The sequence below is a fragment of the Artemia sp. Qi Xiang Cuo genome, chromosome 1 (genome assembly GCF_049724085.1).
Source record: "Artemia sp. Qi Xiang Cuo chromosome 1, ASM4972408v1, whole genome shotgun sequence".
Classification (NCBI taxonomy): Eukaryota; Metazoa; Arthropoda; class Branchiopoda; order Anostraca; family Artemiidae; genus Artemia; species Artemia sp. Qi Xiang Cuo.
In genome coordinates this window covers 88,566,354-88,579,918 of record NC_142794.1, presented here as the reverse complement: position 1 = coordinate 88,579,918, position 13,565 = coordinate 88,566,354, and the positions used below count along the sequence as shown (strand labels likewise).

At 34.2% G+C, this 13,565-nt stretch overlaps 1 protein-coding gene across 1 annotated transcript in view; it reads right to left on the bottom strand.

The window, feature by feature from the left end:
* The window catches only part of LOC148956889 (uncharacterized), a 66,887-nt gene that overhangs the window by 24,286 nt on the left and 29,036 nt on the right, over positions 1–13,565 (bottom strand). The window lies entirely within an intron of this gene.

Sequence of the window (13,565 nt, the reverse complement as noted above, 5' to 3'; positions counted from 1 at the left end):
AAAAGTACACCATTAGAACCGCCTTGTCCGAAACCCCTGTATAGGAAACTTTCTGTCCCTTGGCTTGAACAGCAAGGGAAATATATTGACTTGAAAATCGAGAAAATTGACTTTAACCACGTTATTCTCCCCAAACGAGATATTTTTTTCTTTTTTTTCTTTTTTGTATCCAGAGATAGCTTGGCACTGGAACATCGTAGAGGGTTGTTCAATAGCTCATTTTAAAGGAAATTAATTGGGTTAAAAATCTATAGTAACTAAAATAAATTATTTCTAAAAGAGAATAAAATTTTCCAATAAAAACTGTATTTTTAATGCAGTGACGTCATAATTACTATATAAGAAACGTCAAAACTGTAAATGGTCTCATTCATGAATACATAATGGTTAGATCAAAGCAAGCTACACACAAGTTAAAAAATCAGTACTAAAAAATCAAGAAAAGTGGCAGCTACTACAACATTCTGCCTAAACGGGGTATTTCTTTTCTCTTTCCTTTGTTTCCAGTATACTAAACGGGATTTTTCCACCAAAAACTGCATTTTGATGTCTTTTCACACTGCAGTCTTTCAAACATAATCGTATACCAGCGGTAAGAATTGAACCCACGCCTCTGAAGGGACTGGTGGCTAACACCAGTGCCTTGGACCACTCAGCCAGGCTGCCTCTCATAAATAAATATGTATGTGAATTTGGGTTGCAGCAGTAGCTAGCAACCTAGTAATAGACGATCAGTCCAATGCTAAGAAATATAAAAACCCAAAACTCCTAAAAATAGAGTCAGATCAAAACAAAAGTACATCATTAGAAATACCTTGTCTGAAACCCTACTAGATAAATAATGAACGTCATCATAGTTTTATATTAGAGCTATGACGTGAATAGAGTGACGTCAAAATTAGTATATAAGGAAAGAAAAAACTGAAAATTCTCTCATTCTTGTACAATAAAGAACGACACCTTGCCCATGTTAACTAAAACATAAATAGGGATTATGTAATTTCCAATAGTATCATGGCTGTAGAGATGGCTGAAACCTAGTTACAATAAAAAACGATCATTGGAATAACAAAAATTGAATACCTTTGGAATTAGCTAGCTACTTGATTATTTGAGACTCGTCTCTTACTATTTAAATTATAATAAAGAACGACCTCATGCCTATACTAAATTTTATACGCCACTGAATTATAGTATATCCGGGTTGCAGCGATAGCTAGCAACCTAGTAAGAGACGATCACGTACAATGTTAAGAAATATAAAAACCCATAGTTCTTAAAAAAAGAGTCAGATCAAAACAAAAAGTACACCATTAGAACCGCCTTGTCCGAAACCCCTGCATAGTAAAATTTCTGTCCCTTGGCTTGAACAGCAAGGGAAATATATTGGCTTGAAAATCAAGAAAAGTGGCAGCTACTACAACATTCTGCCTAAACGGGATTTTTTTTTGTTTTTTTTTTATTTTTTTTTATTTTTTTGTATCCAGAGATAGCTTGGCACTGGAACATCGTAGAGGGTTGTTCAATAGCTCATTTTAAAGGAAATTAATTGGGTTAAAAATCTATAGTAACTAAAATAAATTATTTCTAAAAGAGAATAAATTTTTCCACCAAAAACTGCATTTTGATGTCTTTTCACACTGCAGTCTTTCAAACATAATCGTATACCAGCGGTAAGAATTGAACCCACGCCTCTGAAGAGACTGGTGGCTAACACCAGTGCCTTGGACCACTCGGCCAGGCTGCCTCTCATAAATAAATATATATGTGAATTTGGGTTGCAGCAGTAGCTAGCAACCTAGTAAGAGACGATCAGTCCAATGCTAAGAAATATAAAAACCCAAAACTCCTAAAAATAGAGTCAGATCAAAACAAAAGTACATCATTAGAAATACCTTGTCTGTAACCCTACTAGATAAATAATGAACGTCATCATAGTTTTATATTAGAGCTATGACGTGAATAGAGTGACGTCATAATTAGTATATAAGGAAAGTCAAAACTGAAAATTCTCTCATTCTTGATTATAATAATGGTTAGATCAAAGCAGGTTATATGCAAGTTGAAAAAAGACTACTACACAAACAACAGAGATATTAACTTGAAAAGAAAAAAGCAAAGGTATTCAACCGACCAGGTGTATCGAGAAGTAATAATTGAGAGAGCAAAACAAAGGTATTCAACCGACCAGGCGTATCGAGAAGTAATAATTGAGAGAGCAAAAGAAAACAGCAAGATGTGTTATCACAATGATGAAGATTATAGACATGCAAAAATTGAGACAGCCAAACAAAAGATCAATGTTATAATAAAGATCGAACTCTTCCCTTTACTAACTTGCATAGGCAACTTCACTCTAGTTATGATTGCAGTATTTATATTATGACAATGCAAAAGGTATGAGAAAAAAGTGCAAAACTCTGTAAACTGTAAAAATATTTAGAATGTTTGAGTAACAATTTCACACTATGAAAATATAATAAAGAACGACTTCTTGCCTGTGCTAAATTTTATAGGCCAGTTAACTATAGTATAGGCTAGTACAGTTATATTTAAAGTCAATATATTAAAACTTAGAATAAAGATCCGGTTTGTAGCGGTAGCTAGCAACCTAGTAAGAGACGATCACGTCCGATGTTAAGAAATATAAAAACCCCTAACTCCTAAAAATAGAGTCAGATCAAAACAAAAAGTACACCATTAGAACCGCCTTGTCCGAAACCCCTATAAAGGAAACTTACCGCCCTGCGGCTTGAATAACAAAGAAAATATATTGGCTTGATAATCAAGAAAATTGACTTTAACCACGTTATTCTCCACAAACGGGATATTTTTTTCTTTTTACAATAAAGAACGACACCTGGCCCATATTAACTAAAACATAAATAGGGATTATGTAATTTCTATCAGTATCATGGCTGTAGAGATGGCTGAAACCTAGTCCGGGTTGCAGTGGTAGCTAGCAACCTAGTAAAAGATTACAATAAAAGACAATCATTGGAATAAAAAACAATTGCATACATTGGAATTAGCTAGCTACTTGATTGCTTTAGACTCGTCTCTTACTATTTCAAAGAAGAAAAAGCCGTAGGCTTTTTCCTGTGTGTAATCAGCTTATTATCATAGACAGCGCTCTAGCACTGCCTGAGTAAAGAACGATGTGGGCACAATGCTTATTACTTATACCATTGCTTATACTGGATTTATTTTTACAGTAAGGATTACTAATGAAAACTTTCGTAAATAAAATTAAACAACTTTTGAGAAAGTCATTTATCCCCGAAAAAAGTAAAATTAATCTGCAAATTTCCTTTTAATTATTCATATACGGTGAGCCAAAATCAAAACCTGCATTAATTTAAAAACGTTCAGATACTAAATAAAAAAAAGCTAGTTTTTTTAACTGAAAGTAAGAATCCGGGTTGCAGCGGTAGCTAGCATCCGGGTTGCAGCGGAAGCTAGCAACCTAGTAAGAGACGATCACGTCCAATGTTAAGAAATATAAAAACCCATAACTCCTAAGAAAAGAGTAAAATCAAAACAAAAAGTGCACCATTAGAACCGCCTTGTCCGAAACCCCTGTATAGGAAACTTTCAGTCCCTTGGCTTGAACATCAAGGGAAATATATTGCCTTGAAAATCAGGAAAAGTGGCAGCTACTACAACATTCTGCCTAAACGGGATATTTTTTTTTTCTTTTTTTCTTTTCCACAGACAGCTTGGCACTGGAACATCGTAGAGAGTTGTTCAATGGCTCATTTTAAAGAAAATTAAAGGGGTTAAAAATCAATAGTTACTAAAATAAATTATTTCTAAAAGAGAATAAATTTTTCCACCAAAAACTACATTTTTGATGTCTTTTCACACTGCAGTCTTTTCAAAGATATTTGATTTTTGAAGTAATCAAACAGTTTGTGGTAAAGTTATTTTAAAAGACGATCATTAGAAGATCCAGGTTGCAGCGGTAGCTAGCAGCCTAGTAAGAGACGATCACGTCCAATGTTAAAAAATATAAAAACCCCTAACTCCTATAAAAAGAGTCAGATCAAAACAAAAAGTACACCATTAGAACCGCCTAGTCCGAAACCCCTATAAAGGAAACTTACTGCCCTTTGGCTTGAATAACAAAGAAAATATATTGGCTTGAAAATCAAGAAAATTGACTTTAACCACGTTATTCTCCACAAACGGGATATTTTTTTCTTTTCGCTTTTTTTTCCTCCTCAACTAGCTGGGCACTGGAAAATCATAGAGAGCTGTATAATAGCTCATTTTAAAGGAAATTGCAACATCTAGTCACTTTTGTAATTAAAAATAAAATACTTTTTAAAGTAGAATCAATTTTGTCAAAAAAATTGCATTTTTGATGTATTTTCATACTGCAGTCTTTTCAAAGATATTTGAATTTTGAAGCAATCAAACAGTTCATGGTAATGAAATCTATAGTAAAGTATTTATATTATACATCATTATAAATTATGAAAGGCTCGAATGTTCTAAGATTATAGAGTTAAAAATTTTCCCACACCGGGAATCGAAACCGGGCCTCTTAAGTGAAAGTTAACTATCCTAGCCACTAGACCAAATGGGACCATAAAGAAGTATGATTTAAGTTTACAGTAAAGAACGATCTCTCTCCCATACTAACTGATATATGGTGGTTCCAGGTGTAGTTACATCCGGGTTGCAGCGGTAGCTAGCAACCTAGTAAGAGATTACATAAAGGATCGATGTGGTTCATTATAAATTATAAAAGGTTTAGAGCTTCTAATGTTCGAAGATTATAGAGTTAAAAATTTTCCAATACAGAGAATCGAACCCGGGCCTTCTAGATGAAAGCCAGCTATCCTATCCGCTACACCATATGGGACTATAAAACAGCATGATTTAAGAACCATATGCATGTTATTATTTCATCGTATTTTCCGGGTTGCAGCGGTAGCTAGCAATCGGGGTTGCAGCGGTAGCTAGCAACCTAGTAAGAGACGATCACGTCCAATTTTAAGAAATATAAAAACCCCTATCAATATTATAATAAAGAACGACCTCTTGACTATGCTAATCCGGGCTGCAGCGGTAGCTAGCAACCTAGTAAGATCCGGGTTGCAGCGGTAGCTAGTCAGGGTTGCAACGGTAGCTAGCAACCTAGTAAGAGACGATCACCTCCAATGTTAAGAAATATAAAACCCCCCAACTCCTAAAAAAAGAGTCAGATCAAAACAAAAAGTACACCATTAGAACCGCCTTGTCCGAATCCTCTATAAAGGAAACTTACCGCCCTTTGGCTTGAATAACAAAGAAAATATATTGGCTTGAAAATCAAGAAAATTGACTTTTACCACGTTATTCTCCACAAACGGGATATTTTTTTCTTTCCGCTGTTTTTTCCTGCTCAGCTAGCTGGGTACTGGAAAATCATAGAGAGCTGTATAATAGCTAATTTTAAAGGAAATTGTAACATCTAGTCACTTTTGTAATTAAAAATAAAATACTTTTTAAAGTAGAATCAATTTAGTCAAAAAAATTGCATTTTTGATGTATTTTCATACTGCAGTCTTTTCAAAGATATTTGAATTTTGAAGCAATCAAACATTATAATAAAGAACGACCTCTTGCCTATACTAAATTTTATAGGCCACTTAACTCTAGTATAGTCCGGATTGCAGCGGTAGCTAGCAACCTAGTAAGAGACGATCACGTCCAATGTTAAGAAATATAAAAACCTATAGTTCCTAACAAAGGAGTCAGATCAAAACAAAAAGTACACCATTAGAACCGCCTTGTCCAAAACCCCTGTATAGGAAACTTTCTGTCCCTTGGCTTGAACAGCAAGGGAAATATATTGGCTTGAAAATCAAGAAAATTCACTTTAACCACGTTATTCTCCCCAAAGGGGATATTTTTTTCTTTTTTTTTCTTTTCCACAGATAGCTTGGCACTGGAACATCGTAGAGGGTTGTTCAATAGCTCATTTTAAAGGAAATTAATTGGGTTAAAAATCTATAGTAACTAAAATAAATTATTTCTAAAAGAGAATAAATTTTTCCACCAAAAACTGCATTTTGTATGTCTTAATAAAGATCGAACTCTTCCCTATACTAACTTGCATACGCAACTTCACTATAGTTAAGATTACAGTATTTATATTATGCATCATTATAAATTATAAAAGGTTCAAATGTTCGAATGTAATAAGGAACGACCTCTTGTCTATACTAAATTTTATAGGCCACTTAACTATAGTATAGGTAAGTAAAGTTTTCATAAAGGACTGATATAGTTGATTATGGTGAAGAACGAATTCTAGGCCATAGCAACTAATTTAATTTTGAAAAGGAGAAATCTACGCATAAACCTACATGGTAGCATAAATAAGCCACAAGTTATAATCAAACAGTTCGTAGTAACGAACTGTATAGTATTACATTAAAAGACGATCATTGGAATAACAAACCATTGTACACATTGAATTTTTTACAATAAAGAATGACACCTAGCCCATGTTAAATGAAACATAAATAGGGATTATGCAATTTCCATCAGTATCATGGCTTTAGAGATGGCTGAAACCTAGAAAAGAACAAACCATTACAGTAAAGAACATTTCATGTTAAAGATTGATCAATGATGTCAATCATAGTTTGTAGCCAGGTCGTCTCCTACTATTCCAATTAAGAAAAAGTCATAGGCTTTTTCCTGCTTGTAATTTCAGATCAAACAAAGTTATCATAAAGAACGACCTCTTGTCTATACTAATTTATATTAAAGTTTTGGTTAGGAGGTAGCTAAACTGAGTATTAGAAATAAGGTAACTTAAACTGAGTAATTTAAGAAATATTGCTTTAAACTTAATATATTAAAAATTCTTTCCGACAGGGAATCGAAACCCGGTCTTCCGCGTGACAGGCAGAGATACTTACCACTGTACTATCGGAGACTTATAACATATAATATAATAAAGAACGACATCTTGGCTATACTAAATTAGGTATGGCGTTGTAAGAGAGTTACAGTAAAGAACGATCTCCAGTCCATACTAACTGATATTTGGTGGTTCAAGGGGTAGTTTTGGTGGTTCAAGGGGTAGTTTCAAGCTATCCAGATTGCAGCTGGATCCAGGTTGCAGCGGCAGCTGTAACTCTGGAGTCTCTTTGCTTAATTATAATAAAGAACGACCTCTTGCCTCTACTAAATTTTATAGGCCACTTAACTAAAGTGTAGGCTAGTACAGTTATATTTAAGGCCAATATATTTTTACACTATATTGCCTATGCTAAATTTTATACGCCCCTTACTTATATATATCCGGGTTGCAGCGGTAGCTAGCAACCTAGTAAGAGACGATCACGTCCAATGTTAAGAAATATAAAAACCCATAGTTCCTAACAAAGGAGTCAGATCAAATTAAAAAGTACACCATTAGAACCGCCTTGTCCGAAACCCCTGTATAGGAAACTTTCTGTCCCTTGGCTTGAACAGCAAGGGAAATATATTGGCATGAAAATCAAGAAAATTGACTTTAACCACGTTATTCTCCCCAAACGGGATATTTTTTTCTTTTTTTTTTCTTTTTCTTTTCCACAGATAGCTTGGCACTAGAACATCGTAGAGGGTTGTTCAATAGCTCATTTTAAAGGAAATTAACTGGGTTAAAAACCTTTTGTAACTAAAATAAATTATTTCTAAAAGAGAATAAATTTTTCCACCAAAAACTGCATTTTTGATGTCTTTTCACACTGCAGTCTTTCAAACATAATCGTATACCAGCGGTAAGATTTGAACCCACTCCTCCGAAGAGACTGGTGGCTAACACCAGTGTCTTGGACCACTCGGCCAGGCTCCCTCTCATAAATAAATATATATGTGAATTTGGGTTGCAGCAGTAGCTAGCAACCTAGTAAGAGACGATCAGTCCCATGCTAAGAAATATAACAAAACTCCTAAAAATAGAGTAAGATCAAAACAAAAGTACACCATTAGAACTACCTTGTCTGAAACCCTACTAGATAAATAATGAATGTCGTAGCTTTATATTAGAGCTATGAAGTGAATAGAAAAACACGAAATTACATTGTTGTTTCTGATAACGTCATGAAATAATATCATTGCGCCTTGACGTCAATAAAATCATTACGCTGTGACGTCATAATTACTATATAGGAAGCGTCAGAACTGTAAATGTTCACATTCATAATTACATAATGGTTTCAGTCAAGCAAGCTGCACGCAAATTGAAAAAAACAGTACTACACAAACAACAGATATAGTATCTTGAAAAGAGAAAAGCCAAGGTATTCAACCGACCAGGCGCATCGAGAAGTAAAAATTGATTATTTATAATAAAGAACGACCTTTTGCCTATGCTAAATTTTATACGCCACTTAATTATAGTATAGGTTAGTAATTCCACAGATAGCTTAGCAAGACGATCAAGTCCAATGTTTATCCGGGTTGCAGCGGTAGCTAGCAACCCGGGGTGCAGAAGTAGCTACCAACTTAGTAAGAGACGATTACGTCCAATGTTAAGAAATATAAAAACCCCTAACTCCTAAAAACAGAGTCAGATCAAAACAAAAAGTACACCATTAGAACCGCCTTGTCCGACACCCCTATAAAGGAAACTTACCGCCCTGCGGCTTGAATAACAAAGAAAATATATTGGCTTGATAATCAAGAAAATTGACTTTAACCACGTTATTCTCCACAAATGGGATATTTTTTTCTTTCTTTTCCACAGATAGCTTGGCACTGGAACATCGTAGAGAGTTGTTCAATGGCTCATTTTAAAGGAAATCTCTAGATCTAGTGCTATTTGTACTTAATTTTTTTTTTAAATTAATTTTTTTTACGAAAAACTTAATTTTTTATATACAATATTAAACAATGACGTCATAGTCTTTGGATGTAGTTAGTACATAAAGTCTGGATCATCGAATTAAAGCTGAAACTAAGTAAAGAACAATTATGCCTCCATATATTCACAGTGATCTATAAAATTTCCCATTACTTCTATAAACTGTTCCACAGTATAAACTGTTTAATTTTTTGTTAGGTTATGGGTACATGATACGAGTCTTAAAATGTTTCAATTAGATGAGAATATTATTTCTTGTTTTGTAATAAGATGCGTTCTAATAGAGTTATACGTAATTACATTAAAAGACGATCATTGGAATAACAAACCATTGTTGACATTGGACTTAGTTAGTATAGTAAAGAACGAGCCCAGCCCATAGTAATATATTTAAATATGAAAAGAAGAAATTACGGCAGAAGCATACATGGTAGTATTAGTACGCTAAAAGTTATAAGAAGGCTCTTCCAAGATTCGAACTCAGCTCGAACGATTCAAAGTCCCAAGTGCTAACCTTTGCTCCGTCAATCCGGGTTGCAGCGGTAGCTAGCAACCTAGTAAGAGACGATCACCTCCAATGTCAAGAAATATAAAACCCCCCAACTCCTAAAAACAGAGTCAGATCAAAACAAAAAGTACACCATTAGAACCGCCTTGTCCGAATCCTCTATAAAGGAAACTTACCGCCCTTTGGCTTGAACAACAAAGAAAATATATTGGCTTGAAAATTAAGAAAATTGACTTTTACCACGTTATTCTCCACAAACGGGATATTTTTTTCTTTCCGCTTTTTTTTTCCTGCTCAGCTAGCTGGGCACTGGAAAATCATAGAGAGCGGTATAATAGCTCTTTTTAAAGGCAATTGCAACATCTAGTGCCTTTTGTAATTAAAAATAAAATACTTTTTAAAGTAGAATCAATTTTGTCAAAAAAATTGCATTTTTGATGTATTTTCATACTGCAGTCTTTTCAAAGATATTTGAATTTTGAAGCAATAAAACAGTCCATGTAATGAACTCTATAGTAATAATAGCTACTTGTCTCAATAGTAACCGAAACTCCTGGAACCAAAATTTTCTTTTTTGGCTTAATCGCTAAAATTATTATGTAAACTGCAAAAATATTTATGATGCCTAATCAGTAATAGTAAGTTCTTAATTTAAACAACAAAAATACATGAAAATTCTAAAATTAGTTTTGCTTTTTGTCTCCTGGAAGAAATTTTTTTTTCATCTCAGTTCAAATTTATTATTGTATCCTGGAACCAAACTTTTTTGGTTTGTAACCCGCAAAGTACATTCCATATTATTGTCTCATAATTGCAATTATTTTAGTTTTCAGTCCAGAATCACTAAACTTATTATGTAAACTGCAAAAATATTTATGGGTTCTAACCAATAATACTAATTTTGTAATTCAAACAAGGTAAATACCTGAAAATTTTAAAATTAGTTTTGTTTTATGCTAGGTTTTAGATACTCGACACGGGATTTTGTGTGCTTAATAATTTTAAACCTTGAAAAAATATGGTCTCACTTGAAAGGAAAAAAAGAAAGAATAACCAAAAACAATATCAAAATAGAACAATCCAAATTTCTACTAATAGAAAACTTTACTACACAAAAAATAAAGCTAACATCCTGAAATATCAGAAAAGTTTATTTAAAAGAGATAAAAATGCCACCGAACGCAATAAAGCTCGAGAACGCGTAAGGATTGCTACTAAGATGTCTTGTGATCCAGGATTTAAGAAAATGAAATATGACAGAGCAAAACAGAGGTATCTTACGGATCAGGGGTATCGAGAAGGGAAAATTGAGACAGCGAAACAAAAGAGCAAGGAACGGTATGATAACGATATAGATTACCGAAACAAACATAAGAAAAAAGTTGCTACCAGAATAATGGGTAGATAGGCTACTGGGGTGACAAAAGCTATAATGAAAAAATTAAATTCTCTGCGAGGTTGTACCGAAGAACTCATAAGGACAAAGGGAAAAATTACATTCAGAAATACAAGAAGATGGCAAAAATGCAGGCTGATCTTTGTAAATTGAGAAACATTTTACGCATGTTTTATCGGGATACCGAAAAGTATTCAAAATTACAGATTAAAATTCTCTTTGAAAGAGCGGATGCTGTTGAAAAGTCGGCTAGAAATGCTTTGGCAAAGCTTCATAGCAATATCCAAAAGAAATGTTGTCAGTTTAACGAAAAGCTTCCAAGGTATGGATTGGCAACTGCGGAACAGTTTATAGATGCAATGGAAAATGTTCGACAACACAGTGAATATACGGAGGCGTACTTCTTAGAAAATTCGTATATTAATTTTGGAAGGAGCAATTGCAGTTTATGTAGCAGCAATAAAAATATATATACAAGCATACCTGTCAACAGCGAAGGAAAAGCAATGTTTTTCAATTATGGCGAAAACGAGCCTGTTAGGGTTATTAGTAAATGTGTTTGTAAGACTAATGATTTAGAACAAATTCCTGGAACACCGACTCAAGAAAAAAGCATTTCTAACTGTGTTTTAAACAGTTCGTTTAGTTCTACTGAATATTTGGCAAAGAATTCTCTGTGTAGTAGAACAAACTGTCCTGAAAAGTACGAGACAACTATTGAAAAATGCTCTAAAACTAGATCTGACAAGGAAATTATGATGGCTGAAGTCACCTATAACAATCTGAGTAAACATTCAAAACCAAAAATTGGGCAGCAGGTTACTTGGCAATGTCACCCTGATATCTGCAAGCTCTATCCGACGGATATTGAATTATGTCAAATTCTTTTTGATATCCTTGAAAACAATATAGCATTAAAATTTTCAACTGACAAAGTGGTTAATTTCTACCTTGGCGGCTTGGATTATTGTGACATCAATTACAGGGACGCAAGAAAGCATGGGCATTCGTTATACTGTAGCCCAAATGAGGGATGTCAGAGCTATTTGCGTTCTCTAAGGGCGCTAGCTCCACATTTTCCTGTCTTGAACTGTTTCATTAATAGCGTATATAAGGCAGTATCAAAATGTAAGATTATACAACATATTAATCTACTAAAAGTCGAGGGCTCGTACAAGGAACTAAGTCATTACATAGAAGAAGTGTCAAGTAGACTCTGTCGTAATAATAGTCAAGACTTCATTTACGGTGATAGCAATATTAGAGTTTCTGTGGATGAAAATACAATAATAAAATTATTTGGTGAGAGCCTTGATAAGGTAACTAACATTAGGGATGTATACCCCACAATGCATTGTGACAGTTGTGAGCAGATAAAGACAAAATACCAATTGAAGAGTCTAAGATTCCTTTCAAATAAGAAAGGTTTTGATGTAATGATGGCCACGATTTTAGAACACCTACAACAGGACATACCCAAAAATGACAGAGAAGAACTAATTCAATGTACAGGTTGGAAAGAGGATGTCATAGATTCATTCTTTGTCTGTGATTACTGTGCTGGGAAAATGTTGAAAAGTCAGGAGAATGTCCGATCAGTATTAAATAACCTTCATATAGACTGTACACCGGAATGTATAAAGTGTTTAAATAATTTTGAAATGGCAATGATTCGATTTGTAATGCCTTGTCTTACGATCGTCAGATTAGGGCAAGTAACTGCATTGAAGAGACCTAGAACAGAACTTGTTGACGCTCTTAAGGGGAGAATAGTATATCTACCTGTTGATGTGCAAGCAAATGCAGATATTCAGCCTGAAAAACTTCTTAACATTGATAGTTTTGTAGTCATTGTCAATGGTCAGCCTACTTACAACAAGAATGTTTGGACTGCACTAATAGATCTGAGAAAAGTCCATGAAGCATTGTTGTGGTTAAGAGAGAACAACAGTCTCTATAAAACAATACATACATACACCCTAGAAGATTTAAAAAAATACTTGAAGCCCGTCTTGCTGAAAAAGCGGTTGGTGTTGATAATTTACCTGAAATACCGGAAGCTGCAATCCTTCAGAAACTGACAGAAAGTGCAAAATCTACATTGGTTGAACATTTTTCTGTCCAGCCTCTCAATTCAGCGGTTCCAAAAGACTTCATTGAAGATTTTAAGCAAATGAAAGATCTTGGTACTGACCAATTTCAAATCAAGAAACTAAAAGGTGAGAGCGAAGACTTATTTCAGGAAGAACTTGATCTAAAAGTGTTTCCAAATCTTTTCCCGAAAGGCAAATATGGCTTGCGTGACAAGGCAAGACCATTTCGGATTAGGAATGCAGAATATTTTAAATCAAGGCTTCTTAGCAGACATACTAAGTTTCGTCTTGACAATTATAATAAGGAACGACCTCTTGCCTTTATTAAATTTTATAGGCCACTTAACTATAGTCCGGGTTGCAGCGGTAGCTAGCAACCTAGTAAGAGACGATCACGTCCAATGTTAAGAAATATAAAAACCCTTAGTTCCTAACAAAGGAGTCAGATCAAAACAAAAAGTACACCATTACAACCGCCTTGCCCAAAATCCCTGTATAGGAAACTTTCTCACCCTTGGCTTGAACAGCAAGGGGAATATATTGGCTTGAAAATCAAGAAAATTGACTTTAACCACGTTATTCTCCCCAAACGGTATATTTTTTTCTCTTTTCTCTTTTCTTTCTTTTTCAGAGATAGATTGGCACTGGAACATCGTAGAGGGTTGTTCAATAGCTCATTTTAAAGGAAATTAATTGGGTTAAAAATCTATAGTA